The following is a 13,003-nucleotide window of genomic DNA, read 5'->3' on the forward strand; positions in this document are numbered from 1 at the left end:
GTTGTTGTTCAATACATTTGCCTGAAATTTTCATGATTTCTTTGTTTTAATTTCTGAGTAGTATTCCATTTTGTAAATGTAGCACATATTCTTTATCCATTTGTTGGCGGAGGGACATCTAGGTTCTTTTCAAATTCAGGCTATTATGAATAAAGGTACTATGAAGATAGTTGAGCAAATATCCTTGTTGTGTGGTAGAGCATCTTTTGGCTATATGTCCAGGAGTGGTATAGTGGAGTAATGAGGTAGCACTTATTTCCAATTTTTTGAGAAAGCACATATAGATTTCCAAAATGGTTTTATAGGTTTGCTCTCCCATAAGATATGGAGGAGTATTCCCCTTTCTCCACATCATTGCCAGAATGTGCTGTCACTTGAGTTTTTCATATTAGCTATTCTGATAGGTATAAGATGGAATCTCAGAGTCCTTTTGACTTGCATTTCCCTGATCACTAAAGACATGGAACTTTTCTTAAAGTGTTTCCTGGCCATTGTATATTCTCTGTTGAGAGTTCTTGGATATTAGCCCTCTGTCCTTTGTAGTGTTGGTGGGCTTTCCTTTTGTTCTGTTGACAGTGTCCTTTTCCTAACAGAAGCTTTTCAGTTTCATGACATCCAATTTTTAAATTGTTGCTCTGAGAGCCTGAGCTATTGGTGTTCTGTTACGGAAGTTGTCTCCTGTGCCAATGAGCTCAAGGATCTTCCCCACTTTCTCTTCTAACAGATTTAGTATGTCTGATTTTATGCTGTGATCTTTAATACACTTGGACTTAGTTTTGTGCAGTGATAAGTATGGGTCTATTTGCATTTTTCTACAAGTAAACATGCAGTTAGATCATCACAATTTGCTGAGAAAACTTTCTTTTTGTCCGTTGTATGATTTTGGCTTCTTTATCCAAATATGCTTAGATGTGTGGGTTTATTTCTGTTTTTTTTTTTTTACTTGATTTGATTGATCTACCAGTCTGTTTCTATGTCAGTACCAAGTAGTTTTAATTACTATTGCTCTATAGTGCAACTTGAGATCAGGGATAGAGATACTTCCAGAAGATATTTTATTGCGTATAATTGTCTTATTTATTCAGGGTTTTTTGTTTTTCCATATGAAGTTGAGAATTGTTTTATCAAGGTATGTAAAGAATTGCATTGGTATTTTGATGGGAATTGTATTGAATCTATAGATTGCTTTTTATTAAGATGGCCATTTTTACTAAGCTAATCTTACCTATGCATAAGTATGGGAGATCTTTCCATCTTCTGATATTTTCTTTAATTTCTTTCTTCAGAGACTTGAGATTTTTTAAAAAATATATATATATACAAGATTTTCACTTGTTTGGTTAGACTTGCACCTGGATACCTTATGTTTTGGGGATACTGTGAAGGGTCTTCTTTCCCTACATTTTTTCTCAGCTTGTTTATCTTTTGTATACAGGAAGGCTACTGATATTGTTTGTTGATTTTGTATCCATCAACTTTGCTGAAGATGTTTATCAGCTGCAGCAGTTCCTTATTATAATTTTTGCATCATTTATAGATACTATTATATCATCTGCAAATAGTGGTGCTTTGGCTTCTTCCCTTCCAATTTGTATCCTTTTGATCGCCTTTAGTTGTCTTATTGCTCTAACTAGGTCTTCAACTATTATATCGAAGAGATACTGAGAGAGCAGTCAGCCTTGTATTGTTCCTGATTTCAGTGGAATTGATTTAAGTTTCTCTCCATTTAGTAAGATGTTGGCTATATTCTTGCTGTATATTGCCTTTACTATGTTTATGCATGTGCCATATATCTCTGATATTTTCAAGATTTTTAACATGAGTGGGTGATGGATTTTTCAAATGCTGTTTTGGCATCTAAGGTGATGATCATGTGGTTTCTTTCTTTCAGTTTTTTTATAGAGTGGATTGCACTGATGAATTTCCATATATTGAACCGCTCCTGCATGCCTATAATAAAGTCTATTTGGAATAGTGAATGATATTTTTTGTAAGTTCTTGGATTCTGTCTGTGAATATTTTATTGAGTATTTATATATCAATGTTCATAAGAAAACTTGGTCTGAAATTCTCTTTCTTTGTTGTGTCTTTTTATGATGTAGTTGTCAAGGTGACTGTGGCTTCATAGAAAGAGTTTGGGAAAGTTCTTTTTGTTTCTATTTTGTGGACTAGTCTGAGAAGTGTTGGTATTAGCTTTCCTTTGAAGGTGTCAGAGAATTCTTCACTGAATCCACCAGGCTTTGAACTTTGTCTGGTTTGGAAACATTTGATGACTGTTTCTCTTTCCTTAACATTCATGGGAGTGTACAAAATGTTTATCTGATCTTGATTCAATTTCAGTAAGTGGAATTTTTCAAGAAAAATTTCCATATCATTTAGATATTTAATTTTTCTGTCATGTAGACTTTTGAAATAAGACCTAATAACTCTTTTGATTCCACAGTATCTATCATGATGTCTCTCTTTTCATTTCTGATTTTTTTATTTGGATACTCTCTCTTTGCCTTTCAGTTAGTTTTGCTAAGGGTTTGTGTAGGGTTAGCAGTCTTAGAAACAAATTATTTGGTGTTCTTTAATGCCTATATCTCCCGTCCAACCACTTAACTTAGATAGGAGATAAAAGAAGAAGATAATGACAACAGTAGAGGTAAACCTTTGTTGTTTTAATTGAACATCCTTGATTGTTCTATTTTACCAATAAAGACTCAGAAACCAGATGCTGTGGTGAAAAACCTGCTAGCTCAGAAAGGCAGAGAAAGCACCCAGCTATCTTCCTACACAGCTCATGTCTCAGTGAGGAAGGCCCAAAAGGCTCACTACCTCAGCTGTCATCCAAGAAGAAAAGTAAAAGCAGTATACCCAAGGCCAAAGTCTTGCTAGCCCAAAGCCCCAAAACCCAAAGGCCAAGAAGCTGAGGATAAGAGCCAAGTTAAAATCCCAAGTCCAAAGAAGTGCCAAAGTCCCAAGACCCCTTCTACTTGTACACACTGTCTTAAATACCCCTGAACTCAAAGTCCCTTCTACTCTTCAATCCTTGTGAGCTGGTTTCTTGCTCTACCACTTAACCTGGGGTAAACTTTATTTAATCCCGTGTACAGATAGCTCTTGGGGTAAAGGTGTGTTTGTAAGGCTGATTGAACCACACCTTAATCACCTGTTTACAATAAACAGAAAGTTCTTGGATTAAAGGTGTGTTAGGGTTCAACTATAAGAACAAGGATTTATAGTTCAACGTCATGGATCAAAAAGGGATGAAAGATGGGTTTTTACAGTTCACAATCTCAGGGATCACATTAGGATCAACAATCCTGTAAGAGACCTTCTAGATTCATTTCATTGGAGCAATTCTACTCTTCATTGTCAGGAATCCAGCAGACCCATTAAACATCAAGGCAGTAATTCAGCAAAAGTGAGTCCAGCTGGAACCTGGAGCAGCAACCAGACAGGAACATTGAAGTGCTTTCTAAAGTGTTTCTCTCTAGGAGCATCTAAAAGCAGAACCATGAACAGCCAAACAATGCAAAAACCAAAAAGACAAGTCTATCAGTGTCCACTCTAAGGTGTTTATCAGTTGGCAAAGACCATGAGCCTACAAAACGCAGTTACTCTTCTAGTGGACAAATACCACATTGGCTCTCACAAGCCTGTTTCCAGAGGACAAACACCACACAACCTCATACTATTCTGTTTCACTCCCCACACGTTGATTCAAAACAAAAACATGTTTACATCTACTACATATCCTCCCTTCTATTAAAAATATGCCTTTCTATATCATTGACCCATTATATACATAAGAATGATATAATTATAAGATAAAAGTTACATTTACAAGGTCCAATTCATTTGAATTTGAGAATCTTAGAGAAAGTGTTCCATTATCTATCCTATCCTCATGTCCAAAGTTTTCCTAAATCCCTATCTTTCATAACTTACATTTATCTATCTAAAAACATGCTTTTAGATCCTAAACAACTAAAGCTTAATTATAGTTATACTATGGCTACCTATTCTTCAATGTCATCACAAACTTAAGAAAGAGATATTATCTAATATTTAGGAGGTGCAGGCAAGCAGCTTCCAAAAGTAAAGACTTGACAGTCAGTCATCAAAGGTTTTTCTGTATCACTAGGGCGTTCAGTCTTCAGCACTTCATTTTGTTGATTATTTGATTTGTTTTCTTGTTTCTAACTTACCAATTTCATCCCTGTGTTTGACTATTTCCATGTCTACTCCTCTTGCTTGTGTATGTTTCTTTCTTTCTTTTTTTCTAGCACTTTCAGGGATACTGTTCTTCATTTCATCTCTGACATGGTTTTCGTTGAATACAAAATTGTTCAGTTTTCATGTGTGTGTAGGTTTTTGTTATTTCTATTGTTGTTGAAGTTCAGCTTTAGTCCACAGTGGTCTAATAAGGTACAAGGGATTATTTAAATTTTATTGTGTCTGTTGAGGCTTGCTTTGTTTTTTTGTTTTTGTTTTTGTTTTTGTTTTTTTACTTTATTAATTGAGGCTTGCTTTGTGATGGAGTATATGGTCAGTTTTGGAGACAGTTCTGTGAGATGATGAGAAGAAGTGTTTTGTTTTGTTTTGTTTTTGTATTGGAGTGAAAAATTATGTAGATGTCTGGTAGGTCCATTTGGTTCAGGACATCTATTAGTTTCATTATTCCTCCATTTAGTTTCTGTCTCAATGATCTGTCCATTGATGAGAGTGGGGGTGTTTAAGTCTTGAACTATTTATGTGTGTGGTTTAATGTGTAACTTAAGCTTTAGTAATGTATATTTTATGAATGTGGGTGCCCTTGTATATGAGGCATAGATGTTCAGAATTGAGATGTCATCTTGGTGAAAATTTCCTTTGATGAGTATGAAATCACCTTCCTGATCTCTTTTTATTAATTTTCATTGAAAGTCTATGTTATTAGATATTAGAATGGCTACTCCAGCTTGGTTCTTATGTCTGTTTTCTTGTATCCATCCTCTTAGTCTCAGGTAATGTCTATCTTTGTGGCTGAGGTTTGTTTCTTTTATGCAGCAGAATGATTGTCCCCGTTTATTCATTTATTCTGTTAGTCCATGTCTTTTTATTGCAGAGCTGAATCCACTGATGTTGAGAAATACTAATGACCAGTGAGTAACTGTTAGAAACTTTTATTTTAATTTTAGTTGTGAAAGTGTGTTTGTGCCCTTCTTTGCTTTTGGTTTTGCTGTAGTGAAGTCATTTATATGCCGTGGTTTTTGTTGTTGTTGTTGTTTGTTTGTTTGTTTGTTTAGTTTTATTTTGAGGTGGGGTAGTTAACCATTCTGGTCTAAAAGCAATAAAGGTGGTTACTCATAGACATTAGAATTTTCATGTCTGTCATCTCCTTTGGGAATGTCACACCATTCACTATCAAGGATGCACAATTAATTATCTCATGCAAAGAGAGAAGACAGTACTACATTGGTATGTAATGGGGATACAGATGCAGCCTTTGCTATGGTGCAGCCTGTTTCCTCAGATTTGTGAGCCTGTTGGAATTTGAGGATTCAGTGCCTTTGTCCTCCTTAGGGTTCTTCCACACACTGTCATTTCAAGTCATAGGATCCTACTGTTTTTCAATCAGTGCTATTACTTTAACTGCTGGCACACTACTAGGCTGGCATCTAAATCTGTAAAGTTGTAATCTAGCCAACTATATAATGAGGCTCGCATTTGAATTTTGCAACTTGAGCTCTATGGCCAAAAGAAGAAGATTATTTTCCAGTGAACACACAAAAGCCTTTAGTGTGTGCATCTAGAGCATCTGAGTTTTACCCAGCTCATTTTAATTTTTTAGAGTTTTCTCCAAATATGCTAAAAGGAACGAATCAATATCACTAACTATTTTTCCATAAACATTCAAAAGTCTCATAAAAAGAGTCACTAAATTCCTTAAACTTTAGATGAGGCAAACTTGATTCACAGATGCATTTCTCTTAATAAGTTTTTTTTAAAAAGCATTTTAATATTATCTATTCTTTCTAGTAAGTCTTCATTGGCCATAGGTTACATCCATCTGAAGTCCCCATTCTATTATAGCATTAAACATTCTAGAAAACATATCCTACAATTCTCTTTCTCAGGAGCCATTTCTGAAACCACAATTTGTTTTAGTCGGGGGGAACAGCAGAATCAAACAAAGAATACAAAAATTTCTATCAGAAAAATATTTTTAATTTGGTCAGCTAATAGAAGGAACTTCCCATAATCCTTTATTTTTCACACTCAGCTCTTCAAAAGAGGAAGAGGGAGAATCAGAGGACATGAAGGTAAATAATTCATCTGAGTTTTCACTGTCATATGCTGTGTAACTAGGATTCACATTTCCCATACAGCCTTCTGCATCTAAAACCCATGATTTTAGTATCTCTGGTTCACTTAGATTAAGAATGAAACACATTAACAATAAGACTGTGGTTGTTTTGTTATGTGTTAAAAATAGAGAAAGAAAAACAATATTTCATTCTAAGACTCAATGCAGACTTTAGGATCTGGTGTCCTCAAAACTTGGTGACAATACTCAAGCTTAAAATAAGTTCTGACTTTAAGGATGTTAATAGGATACACCACTTATTTCCTATGTCAGCATTCAAAAGAATTCTTTTCTGTATAAATTTCTAAACATAAATAGGATACAGACAATGTTTCTCCCTTAGGGCAGAAAAATTATATTCATTGAACATTCCAAAAAGATAACAGGAATATTGTCTGGAAGAGATACTGTTTGGCAGAGCTGTTAGGAACAATTTTTAGCTTTTTGTAACGGTAAGTGACATTAAACACACCCAGTTGTCAGAGTGTCATTCTGTGGTGAATATTCTGGCTGTGAGAATTCTCAAAGCAAGAGGCCAGCTATAACAGCATGTCAGTGTAGGCAGTCCTGTCGAACAGAGCAGGTTAGCATCCTCTTTGTGTGCTTGACATACATCTTTGTGCAACAATAAATGCACCTCCAATCCTGCTGTTTTTAAAATGCAAGCTTCGTCCCTTTTTGCTACATCTAAAGCAGATGTATCCATGAGGGGTTGTAAAGTGAGAGCAAGAACCCAGGAAATATTTTAGGAGTGAATATCTTTTATTCACAAAAGGACACTGGATTTCTATTGCACAGATTAAAGAAACATTTTGACGTCCTCGTTAGGTGCTCAAAGCAGATAGGAGAGCTGACTACTAACATATTTATGTCACCATTAAAGACTTAATAGTTTTATATATTTTCAGTAGTGAGCTAAATTTTACTCGTAAATAGCATTCTTGAGATTTATAATTATAATTTACATAATTAATTCATGCTTCCAATAATAACATTTCATCACTTGTTTGTGTTGTACATTTTTACATTTGTACACAATGTGGTAATGCATATGTATATAGACACATGATTCCAGAAACAGCACTAGAGAAACACAAACTGCTTATGATCAGTGTTACATGAACAGATTTTACAGCCTGATACTTTATTATTCCTTAAGTTTCTCTTTTTGCTTTTGTCATTTCAGCCTTGAAGATGATTTCATTACATAATTTTGCCCATGGTGAATAAAAATATTTTTATGTGCTTTTTCCATATAATAATAATTTTCAAATTATTTTTTCATATTAAAGATGCTAATATGTCTAGATGGATGATAAATACTAAACACTATAGCTGTGTCCTATTATTGTTTGGGTCTTGGCTTTAGTAGATGAGTTTCAGGTGTTTAATTGTTTCTTTGTTTTTTTGTAGAGGCGGATTTGGAGCCCAGATGAGTGCCTCCTCATTAAAAAATTCTTCTTACTATAAATAATTTTTTTTTACGTTAAATTAAAAATTTGAAAAATCCATCTTTTGTGATTATTTTGTTTGCCTACTTAAGATTGTTACTAGGACCCGTATTTGTTATGCAGTTCCCTTTATTGAGTCAATTCTGAATTGTTTGAACAAACTAAGTAGCATAGCTTAACATTCTGCTTTGTCTGAAATTACAAAAGGAGTGTTGATTTACAACAAATTTTTGATGTTAGTAAGTTCTATCTGAAATTAATTATTTTAAGGTATACAACTTTGGGGGGAACAAGATATTTTATGTTGTGTGTTTGTGTGTAATTACTTAAATTTTGAAATCTCAAATAATGGCTTAGTCCCAGGTCTTACATATGAACAAATCTGCAAACTTCCACTTCTTCACTGTATGTATTTTAAGCACTACCTTTATAACTTTTGTTAGAGCACTGCCACAAATAATAACAAATGATATTACAATTTTCATGACTTCTGTAGAGAAAAATCATTGATTATGAATTTGGTCTCAGGAATTTGTGACACTATGTGCAATTATGAATTTTATCTTGTTTGTTTGTGACACTGTGTGTGGTGTTCTTTAGTGAAGATTTTTATTCATTTGTTTCTATTAACTTCTTTTCTTTATATGTACTTTCATCCTTACAACTAGGATAGAAAAAATTATCGTTCTTTATGCTTTCCTTGTTTTAATATGCTTTTATTGTTTCATTAATATGTATTTACTTCATATTTATTTGCTTTCTTTTAGCTTTCAAATAACACAAAATATGATGTATAGAATCATGAACTTGCTTTTTTTGATCTGTTTATTCTTTATGTAATTTTAAAATTGCTTAATAAAGCAATATGTCTACACAGAGTTCTATAGCCCACCGACCGTTCTGCCAGTTTATTGGTTTTCACACAGGTTGAGAAATTGAAAATATAATTTCTGATTGTTTCATGCTTCTTCTTGTTTTAGGTAATTTATTGTATATATGTGTAATAATATAAATGCATATGTAACAATAAAAATTAATTAAGAATTAGAAAAACTACAACAAATAGCAGAATCTTTTTATCTTTTCTTAGAATTCATAATCTATCCTTATTTCATGTTGTAGTTATTTCCACGATAAAAGACCATTATCAAGAAACTTTTTGAGGAAAGTTTGTTTGGCTTACACTTCAAGGTTATTGTTCTTCACGGAAGGATATTGGAGAGGAATTCAAACAGGGTAGAAAACTGAAGGCAAAAGTTGGCACAGAGGTCATGGAGGTGATCAGCATAGTATCTTGTTCCCCATGGATTGCTCATTTTTTCTTTCTTTCTTTCTTTCTTTCTATCTATCTATCTATCTATCTATCTATCTATCTATCTATTTGTATTACACATATATACAGTAACCTATATTCAACAAGAAGAACCACAAAACAATCAAGATTGCATAAATGTTACATTCGTAGTGTTTTGGTTTTTTGTATTTAGGACCTTGAAACCCAGGAATATCTTCCAAGGGCTGGAGGCATTGCAATGTTCCAGACACTCCCATGTCACCCCTAATTAAGAAAATAGGCTCGTCCAAAGCTCAGTTTTATGGAGGCATGTTCTACATGGAGGTGCCCTCTTCTCCAGTGACTCTTGCTTGTGCCAATTTGACATAGAATGAACCAACACAATCGACTCTTTGTCAACTAGACAAAAACATCACTATTAAGCCACAACACTTCCTTTCTTATTGCTTCCAAGATCTCACATTTGTATAAGAATGGCCCATATAGGTTTATGTGATGGAATGAAAGTCACCAGGAAGTTGCATTATTTGAAAAAGGTTATGTGATATGGTCTTATTGGAGTAGATGTGGCTTTGTTGAGTAAATGCACCAATGGGGTAGGTCTTTGAGGTTTCAGTAGTCCATGTCAGACCCAGTCTCTCTTGCTACCTTTCTGGCCTTGAGGATCAGGATGGATCTCTCAGCTACTTCTCCAGCAGGATACCTGTCTGTTACCTTGCTCCCTACCATCATGACAATGGCCTAATCTCTGAAAGCTAAGCAGGCCTCCAATAAATGCTCTATTTATAAGAGTTTCCATGTTCATAATGTCTCTTCACAACAGTATGATAGTGACTACGGCAGAAGTTGGTTCCAGAGACTGAGGTATTGCTATGACAGGCCTGATCATGATGTTTGTTGAAAGAATGTAGTCTTGTAGAAATCTGAATTAGGAAAGCAGTTGAATACTGTAAGGCAAGAATAATGGGCCATAAAGTAGGTGCATGAGAGGCATTGGTTCTGGGAACAATGTCTGGAGTATGATGTTCTGGATGAAGAGATTTCACATGGAAAGCATGTTAATCAGTTGCCTAGAAAGAATTCTAGTCATGTTTTGTCAGAGAATGTGGCCACTTTTTGCCCTTGTACAAAAAATAAAACAAATCCCCCCACATGAAGCTAAATTAATGGCTTTTGGAAAGAAGACTTCAAAACAGCTTAATATTGGTTGTGCTATGTGATTATTGTGAACACTCTTGACACTTTATGAACAAGGTGCACAAGGAAGATTTAAGGAGCCAAGTCTAGTTCCCAAAGAGGTTTTTCTTTTTTTTTTTTTTTCTTTTTTTCTTTTTTTTTACTTGCAGAAATCGTGGTGCTAAATGCAGTTAAAGGGAGTCGTTACCAAAATCCACCCAGCTGAACTTCCAACTTGTGAAAGGGGACTAAAGAAGAATAGCAAAAACAAAACAAAACAAGCAAACAAGCAAACAAACAAACAAACAAAATAAACAGCAATGAAACAAAAACCAAAAACAAGAACAGCAACAACAACAACAGCAACAAAAACCAGAAAGCAGACACAGAAGTAACTGGAGCAGGGATCTTGTTTCAGCCCTTGCAACCAGCAGCAACTGCCAGCTTCACCACATCATTCTGACTTTATGAAGGAATAGACAGGACAGTTGTTGCAGTGTCTCTCTCTCTGCTACTGCTTTCTGGGATATCCTCTGTCTCCACCTTAGAGTGTCAGGATTACAGGTGCACCACTGCAACTGCATGGTCTGCCAGGTCCTCACTTTAGTGCTGATGCTTAAATAGTGAGCAAGGTCTCCACAGTCATCTTTCCAACCATATGGATCAGATATCTTAAAAATTAACCACTTAAATACTTGGTATAATATGTCATTTTTATTTCATCTTATTTTTAATATATTATAACTTATTCAGATTACATTCTGACTGTTATCCCCTCGCTTGAATCTTCCTGTTCCTACTCCCCCCTTTTCCCCCTCCCCTAGACCCTGACAGAAGGAGCCCTCCTCCGCCACCATATGAGCAAAGCCTATAAGGTCCAATCAGGATAGCCTGCATCCCCTTCCTTTCTGTGCCTACTGGGTAAACTTTTCTATCACTTCTTCCTTTCTTCGTGTTCTCCTCCTTCTCAATCATAGTGTGTGCATGGGAATGGGATGAACAAATCACTGTACCACTTTTATAGCTTAAGCTTTACTTGTTAAATATGTTGTAAGAAAGCATTTAAAATTTTTCCTATTGATAAATCACTCTTGTGTATAAATGAATAATAAACAATATACTTGAAGTATGACACTATGTATTTTACATGTAAATTTATGGAAATATGGAAGACAGTTTAAAACATAAGACTGCAGAAAAATAACTATAAGTTTTAAACAGAAAGATATAAATGAACACATCTAATATTATTCAGAATATGTTTACTAACAGGAGGCTGCTTCTAAGTAGATTTAACAAAAAGGAAATTTTTAACGACCGGAAAATGAATATAAAAAGTTTGAAAGGTGACTAACATGCTTATATGATATATAAATTTTTAGGTAACAAAAGAGACAATTTCTATGTTTCTATAAAGCCACAGTAATAATTTTTTTTTGGTTTTCAGCCACAAAAAATTTACATATTAGGCGAAAGATAGTTTTACATACCTGAAAGTACTATCTGTCATGATATGTGTTTACTTATATACTCACATATAATAGCCCATATTCACTATATATTATTAACATATGTTATTATCTAGACATAACATACTCAAAAATAAACAACTAAACTTTGTCTATGGACAATAACGTACATATTTCTCAAATCATTTGTATAACTTTGAAATCACTATATTTTTAATATCAGTCTTGGACTTTTAAGTAAGAACTGGAACAGTATATGCAGGGTTGTGTCACATGTGCTCTGGGCATTTTCAACCAATTAAAACTTTCACTGTGCAAGCCTAAGACCATGTATATTAGCAAGTTGGTGCTCCATGTTTGCATAATTACGCATGCATTTCACACCAAGGTTACTAAATAAAAATTACATTGACATTTCTGTAAATTAAAATATTATTAAACAAAATCAAAGAAAGTTAATAAAAGATTATCTTGTCATGGGATTTTAAAAATAAATAGTTCCTGAAAGAATTACGGGATTTAGGAATCCAAAAACAATAATAACTCAATTAATGTAATGAATTTAAACATTAAACAGAATTGTTAATATAAAACCATGATAACTAGTGTATTGTTAATAAAAATGAACAGAACAAATGATCCAAATAATGAGTATATTAGAAACTCACAATGTCTTTCAAATTATTCCTGTTTTGGTAAAATAATAATTAAATGGTTGTTCATTGTAATTTTGTAAGCCCTGATTATTAACTAAATTAACTAACTGTTTGATATTTACATTCATGGATACATTATAGTACACATATCGATATTATCATACCTTTCATATGACAGTCAGAAAATGAGGCTGTGCATTGGAGCGATTGTATTATATTGAAGAATTGTAATAAGGTTTTATTATTGAAAGAATTAATAAGTTTTAAGTATGGTTCACTTAAAATTATTGAGCAATAAAATAGTCATGAAAGTCTGCACAGGATGTGTAATTTCTATTATAAACTTTTTATTTTTAGGAATATTGTTTGTGTTGCTAAAAATGATGCATATAAAACAAGTGCAAAAGCAATCAAGTATTGCATCTTATGCAGAGAAATTTAGTTATAGTCTACTTTGTTATTTTTGGTTGGACTCTGAAATCTTTTATGAGAAGGCATAACTATAAAAATGCCTCTGAAAGATCTTTATATATTAGACAAAAATAGACATCTTTGTGTCATTTTCGTTAATTCATATTAATTCAGTGAGACTCATTGAGCATTTATTTGGAAAAAGAACA

The sequence above is a fragment of the Acomys minous genome, assembly GCF_964271855.1.
Source record: "Acomys minous genome assembly, chromosome: 5".
Classification (NCBI taxonomy): Eukaryota; Metazoa; Chordata; class Mammalia; order Rodentia; family Muridae; genus Acomys; species Acomys minous.